Source organism: Antennarius striatus, chromosome 24 (genome assembly GCF_040054535.1).
Source record: "Antennarius striatus isolate MH-2024 chromosome 24, ASM4005453v1, whole genome shotgun sequence".
Lineage (NCBI taxonomy): Eukaryota > Metazoa > Chordata > Actinopteri > Lophiiformes > Antennariidae > Antennarius > Antennarius striatus.
The window spans coordinates 1,039,582-1,046,255 of NC_090799.1; positions in this window are offsets into that span (position 1 = coordinate 1,039,582).

The window sequence follows — 6,674 nt, forward strand, 5'->3', positions numbered from 1 at the left end:
GCCCCCACTGCGCATGCGCCGGGGGTGGGGAAGCGAAAAGGGGGGAGGAGGAGTGTGGAAGGGGGTCCTCAATTCCAATTACTGCCTGTAAGGTTATTATGGCCATCAAGTTGGGACGTCGAGGCTGGGTAGGAGACGGAGTGGTGACGTATGAACGGGTTTCACACGCGTGAAATGGAAATAAGAGATTAAAATTAGAAATTAAAATGTAAAAAAAAAATTGAAATAAAATATGTAAATGAGTCGTTTTTGGAGCAGGAAGTTGAGAAAATCCTCCTGAAACGCCTTCCTCTTTACGCACAGCTTGTGCGTAAATCCACCCCCCCCCCCACCCACCCACCTCTTCTTCTCCCCGAAATCTCGCCGCGGTGTCTCCCAGTGATAATTATAGCAGCGACGTGAAATTAGCCACTGAAGCCCTAATTAGAAGGAGAACGTCCCAGTTAGCGCGGTATCAAAGCCGCGGCGGCGGGGGCGCGTTTAACGAGACATCAGACGCGGAACGACTGTCAGTTCACGCGGTTCACCATCAGCCCCGTGAGCTGTGGTGAAAATACCCCTCCGTTCACATCAGACACGGGGCTAATGACGCGACACCCCCCCCCGGTGAGCAGGTAGGGGGGCGGGGCCTCCCTCCACCTGCTGCGTCTTTTGTTTTGGAGCGCATGGAGTGGATTCCATCCCTGCAGGCCGTGGGACACTTTTCACCCCCACCACCACCCCCCCTCACCACCCCCCCCCCCACTTACTTTTTCCACGTCGATCTATTAAATTTCTCCATCCTGCTGCTCGAACATGACGACCTATAATTAGAATCGATTGGAAGCTCAGCCAATCAGAGGAGAGGGGGGGAAAAATTCAAACCTATGGGGGTGATGGAGGCTTTGGTGTCAAGAGGTGCATTACCCAGCATGCTCTCTGATTTACATCAGGTGGATATCAGAGTGTGTTGAATATGTAGGCCTCGGCCGTGATGTGGAGGACGCTTTTTAACCTTTATGATGCATTTTAGGACACAAACGTGTGTGTGTGTGTGTGTGTGTGTGTGTGTGTGTGTGTGTGTGTGTGTGTGTGTGTTGGGGGGGTGGATTTAACGGCGACATAAATCTAAATAGATTTCAACTCATTAGCCATTGGAGGGGTAATGATGTAAGTCTGCCACTAATGAGCTTAAGCTCTTAATTGAATAGGACGGGGTGGGGGTGGGGGGGCAGACAGGCCCACGGAGAGAGAGAGACAGGCTCTGTGTGTGTGTGTGTGTGTGTGTGTGTGTGTGTGTGTAGCGTGGACACCCACGCATGCACACAAAAGGATGCACTCAATCCCACCTCCTGTGTTGGGATGTTTCCCCCCCACCTCTTTCCTTCTCCTCTCTCCAGGGTTATGAGGTGGGTGGGTGGGGGGGTGGGGGGGTCACAGTCACATGACCAGCTAAATTTCAACTCCAGTGCCTGCAGACGTCAGTGTGGGCCCTCATTTCTCCACCGCTGCAGCTTTTAGCGCTGAAAAATAGAGAAAGAGGAGGAAAAAAGCCTCAAATTTAACCAGATTTGATTTTAAACCCCCCCCCCCACCCGCCGCTGGAAGCGAAATCTCCTTTAGTAGAAAAGTGTTTTTTAGCAATGAGGGGCTAATCAAAGCGAGCGCCGCGCTAATCAAAAGTCCCATATTCAGCGTATACGAGGAGGAACAAGCGGCTTTGATGTCGCCTCTCCTCCACGCAGTTCTCTTTTCTTAAAATATTTTTATTCATCTCTTACAAATAATTATCAGCACTTAACCCGCCGCGTCGGCTCAGACGCCCAAACGTCACGTTTCATTTGGAACGAGGAGGAAAGAGCTCACAGGATGAAATGTCCGTCCTTTAGAGAGCGAACAATACGTTTTAACGCTCCCCTGATGATAAAGGGAAATGATGATATCCAGTGTCTCTGATGCAAACACAGCCCCAGTGGATGGGGGGGGGGGCTCAAAGCAGGAAATCCAGAGGGAGGAGAGTAAAGGAGGGATTAGAAAAGTAGTGTGTGTGTGTGTGTGTGTGTGTGTGTGTGTGTGTGTGTGTCGCCTTTAACGCCCTGATGGGACGCGGCGCAGGTTTGAGTCGGGCCTAGTGAGCATAAGCAGCTACATTTGGCAATAAAAGGGGGAATGTGATTTACTGTAAGCTCCAGTGGGCCCACACACACACCAACACACACACACACACACACACACAGACACACACACACATGCATACACATGCACACACATGCACACACACACACGTGCACCTGAGAGTGAGAACACACACTAACAATAACTCACTCTGTTTTTGCCTCTTGCTCTCCCTCTCCCTTATTCTCTCTGACACACACACACACACACACACACACACACACACACACACACACACACACACACACACACGCCTGTGTGTGTCGGTTTGAGCTCCACACACTCACGCAGCCACTCATGCGGCTCAGCAGCCGTGACTTTGACAAATAACCAGGAAGTGGTGGTGTTGGCTTAAAAACTCCAACTTGTTCAGCTGCATTCTGCATCTGTGCTGCTTTAATGTGTGTGAAGTGGCTTTGGAGGTAATCTGTCAGTGATTGATTAGAGCCCCGCCAAATCCCCCCACCCACCCACCCTCGCCCCAGTCCAACGCATTGGTAGGCTGCAGGCCCGCCCGCTGCAGCGCCGGCCAGAGAAGGAGGGAGGGGAGGAGCACACGGATCATACGTGTGTGTGTGTGTGTGTGTGTGTGTGAGAACATGTGTGTGTGCAGCGAGTCAGCCACAGTTCAGGTGGCAAAGTTCAGCTGCGCCACAGGTAGGGTGGGGGGGGGGTGAATTTCTCATCTTATAACCCCTCCCACCTCCGATTTCAGATATATTTTTATTTCTTATTCTGTTCATATATTTTTGATTTAAAGTCTTTCCAAAAAAAATACATTTTCAAACTCCTCCTGATGCTGATATGATGGAGGTTTGTTGGTGGTCGAGTCACAGGATTAATGCAATTCATTTTAGAGGTTAAAAAGCTTCTGATTGTTATTGATCCGCGATTTAAAATTATTATTATTTTTTTTCATTAAATAATCTCCATCAAGTCAGAACTTTAACGCAGCGTTTGAATCTTTATCGGAGCGGTTTTAGACAAGCTTTGAATAAAAATAAATAAAAACTCTGGGTGTAAAGTGTGTGTGTGTGTGTGGGGGGGGGTGTCATCAGGTTGTAAGGTTCTCGATTGGTATGATCGATGATGCAAACTCTCCAAACTTCCTGTTGGAGCTCAGACGAACCCCAGAGGATTCTGGGAGTCCAGAGAGTTGAGTCTCTTTGCAGCAAAAAACCCCAAAATGATCCATCGTGCGACAATATTTAAGATGTTCTTTATATTTTGCATGATGGGAATGAATTAGCTGACCTTTTACTACATTTCCCATGATGCATTTGCATGATGTCCTCTCTCTTATAATAGAATTCTGCACATTATTCCCTTCAACCTGTTGATAAGCAGTCAAACCAGAACATTCTGCGCTGCAGCTGGAGTTAAACCCATATTTATGTCTTCTTTTAACGCAAATAAAAGCTGTTTAATTCGAAACGCTCTTCAACATTCTTTTTTTTTTTTTCCGTATTTCTCTCCCTTTTTTCCATGAATTTCCATCAGACAAGACTTTGTTTGTCTCTTCTTTCAAACTCCGTACGTCCTCCTGACGAACGACCATGAAAGTGTTTAGCATGAAATCTTAATATCACTAAAGAGATAATTATTCTGCTCGCCACAAAACCTGACGAGCAAAATGGAATTCAATCAGAGGCCGCGCATAATGACAGTCATTATGAAAATAATGGCTTAAAAAAGTAATAATGACATCCCTGGCTGTATTCAGACCTTTTTTCCCTCACACATCTCCATGGTGATCTGGATTTATTTTTTTTTAACTCCACGTTCCGGCTGGCCCACGGCTGCTTTAATCACATTGTTTATGGTAAACCAAGCGTTGTGCGCTAGCTCCATGCTTGGACTCATTTAATTAACCACTTGAGAGGTGTAGCCGCGCCTGCAGTGGTCCGGCGTCGTCTCTGCAGCGGATTATTGTTGCTGACCAGTACATCTCTCAGCAGCGCTTCGCTTTTTTTTTTTGTCTCTTTGAGACGAGACGGATCTCCCCCCCCACCCACCCACCACCACCACCACCACCACCACCCTAGGGGGCAAGAATCTTGCTTTTTCTGCCGCTAATGTGGATCAACGACTGACAGCGAGGAACAATATAATTATTACAAGGAAAAAAAAAAGAAAGAAAAGCAAATTATAAAATAAAAAAACGGGATTTAAATAAGATGCAATATTAAATACCTAAAAAATTTGACCCATTTTGGGTTTATTTATTTGACAATTTTGCGTTCTGTCACTTGTAAGTGTGTTTTCTCTTCCTCTACCTTCCTGGCTGCAGACGTGTGTGTGTGTGTGTGTGTGTGTGTGTGTGTGTGTGTGTGTGTGTGTGTGTGTGTGTGTGTGGTGGACCATGTCCTTGAGGTTTACTCTTTTGATTCAATAGCGCTCCACATGGATGGACTCAATCAGATACCTCAAACCCACTGAAGGGTGATGCTCAATGGAGCTTAAGTTACACTACAGCAGCTCCTGGGAGAGAAAGAGGCTTCGCTCCCCGGCCCGTGTTTACATGTAGGAAACGCTCCTCAGCCCCCCCCCCCACCACCACCACCACCACCACAGGAACACACACAGATTAGCAGGGAGATGACAACATCTCCACTCGGCGTGATCAATCTATTTATATGTAGTTTTTTGAGAACCAAAGCCAGACTTAAAATAAACCGTCTTTGGCTTCTTTCTTTTTTTTCTTCTTCTTACTTTTCAGCTGTCAGAAGCAAAAGATCCAAATGTGTGTTTAAATCATCACAGGGGCGACACTGAGATCACATCATTTACTCGTGCTGGAATCAGAACGGACGGACGGATGGCTTGCGGTCTGCTTTTCTGTGTTCTTACACGCAGTTCCTGAACAATAACTGAGAACCTGAAGTGGCCAACAGGCTCTAGAAGCCATTACTCCTTGAATACCTTGAGGATAATGAAAGTGGGCCAGGAGGGGAGAGCGGAGATGGAAAACTGTGCTGTTGGAGTGCAGTCAGCCATCGCACAATTCTGTTTGAACCCATAACACTGTGGCCATGTGACAAATGATAGCAAAGCATGGAGTCTGAGCCGCCGGGAGGAGATTATGGGACGATAAAAAGCAGAAAACGGTGCAGCGGGTGGTTTTTAAACGTAACCACAGGATATTATTCACAATTCAGTTTGATTTTGAGTCACTATGTTTGCTAAAAGATGCTCTTTTTTTAACTGGTGGCGGGGGTTTTAGGTTTAAACTCAAGCATGAGGAATATCTGTTTTGATTGGCTAAGTAGTCATGTGACAGATTGCGATGAATGCGATTGGAAGACTGCGACGTCGCGTGGACTAAGAGAGAAGTGAGAGCTGTTTCGTGCGCCGCTTTTAATCATGTTTATTAATGATTTCAAACATTTGTTAAATTCAAAAAAATATTCAAAACTTTATTATTCTCTTACTTTTTGGACAAAGGCCGCTTTCTATGCTAACAATCTTCTCTGTTGTATTTATACGATAACTTTAAAGGTGACTTTTGAATTAGAAGATAAATTCAATTCTTTTTCTCTGAGATTTTTCTGTCTAATTTCAAAAATTGATTGTGATTTTACAAGAATGCAGTGGATTTTGTGAAGTTATATTTCACATTATATTATATTGAATAATTTGGAGCTTCAACATCACATCATTAGAAGCATCGAGAGAAATTTCCTTAAAAAAAACAAAAAAATTTATCTTGGAAACATTTTCTGCCAATTTTCCAACCGTGTCCTCGTAATTAATTTTAATTTCTTTTTATGACTTAATTCTGATAATATAATTTCAAAGTCTTCCAATATGTGCCAGTAATATTCCATTTTAAAAACAGCAAGCCTGGCTTCCTTAAGAAATACTGAAAGACCTTGACATTTTAGAAATAAAGATGTTGTACCTCCTTAAATCTAAAGAAAGTGTTTTATTTTTTTAAATTCTTTTTGAGTCTGGCTTCTCTCACTCCTGGCTTTTATTCTAACAATCTCGGTTTGCGGCACCATATTTAACAGACAGCATGAAAAAGATTTATTGGAAGAATAATATCCCATATAATGAGTGTTTTTCTCCGCTGAATGCTCTAATTGAAAGACTCTATTTGTCATAGATAATACAGTAAAATCCAGATATCGATTTCCTCAGAACAGGGGAAATAACTTTCGTTGCACTTACAGAATGAAGGACTACCCAGACTATTTCTGCTGCGAGTCACATGTCAATTTACACCGGCGCTATCTGAGAAATGAACATTGGCTGGGAGCAAACTTCCTGATTGGTCTTTTTTTTTTTTTGAAGCGAGGAGCGCGTCTGCATGTCCTGACCTCTGCCCGTAGTTTCTTCATGCTCCTGCTGTATAACAAGACCATCACACGGCACCGACGGGGAGACAGGTCTCAGCTGCTCGCGCTTCTTATCAGAATGGGCTGCGAGCAGCGAGGCGCCTGGAGGAAGTATCAGTAAACAACGCTATAGGGTTGCCGTTGCTATACGCTCAGGCACTCATGCAAAATTCAGCACTT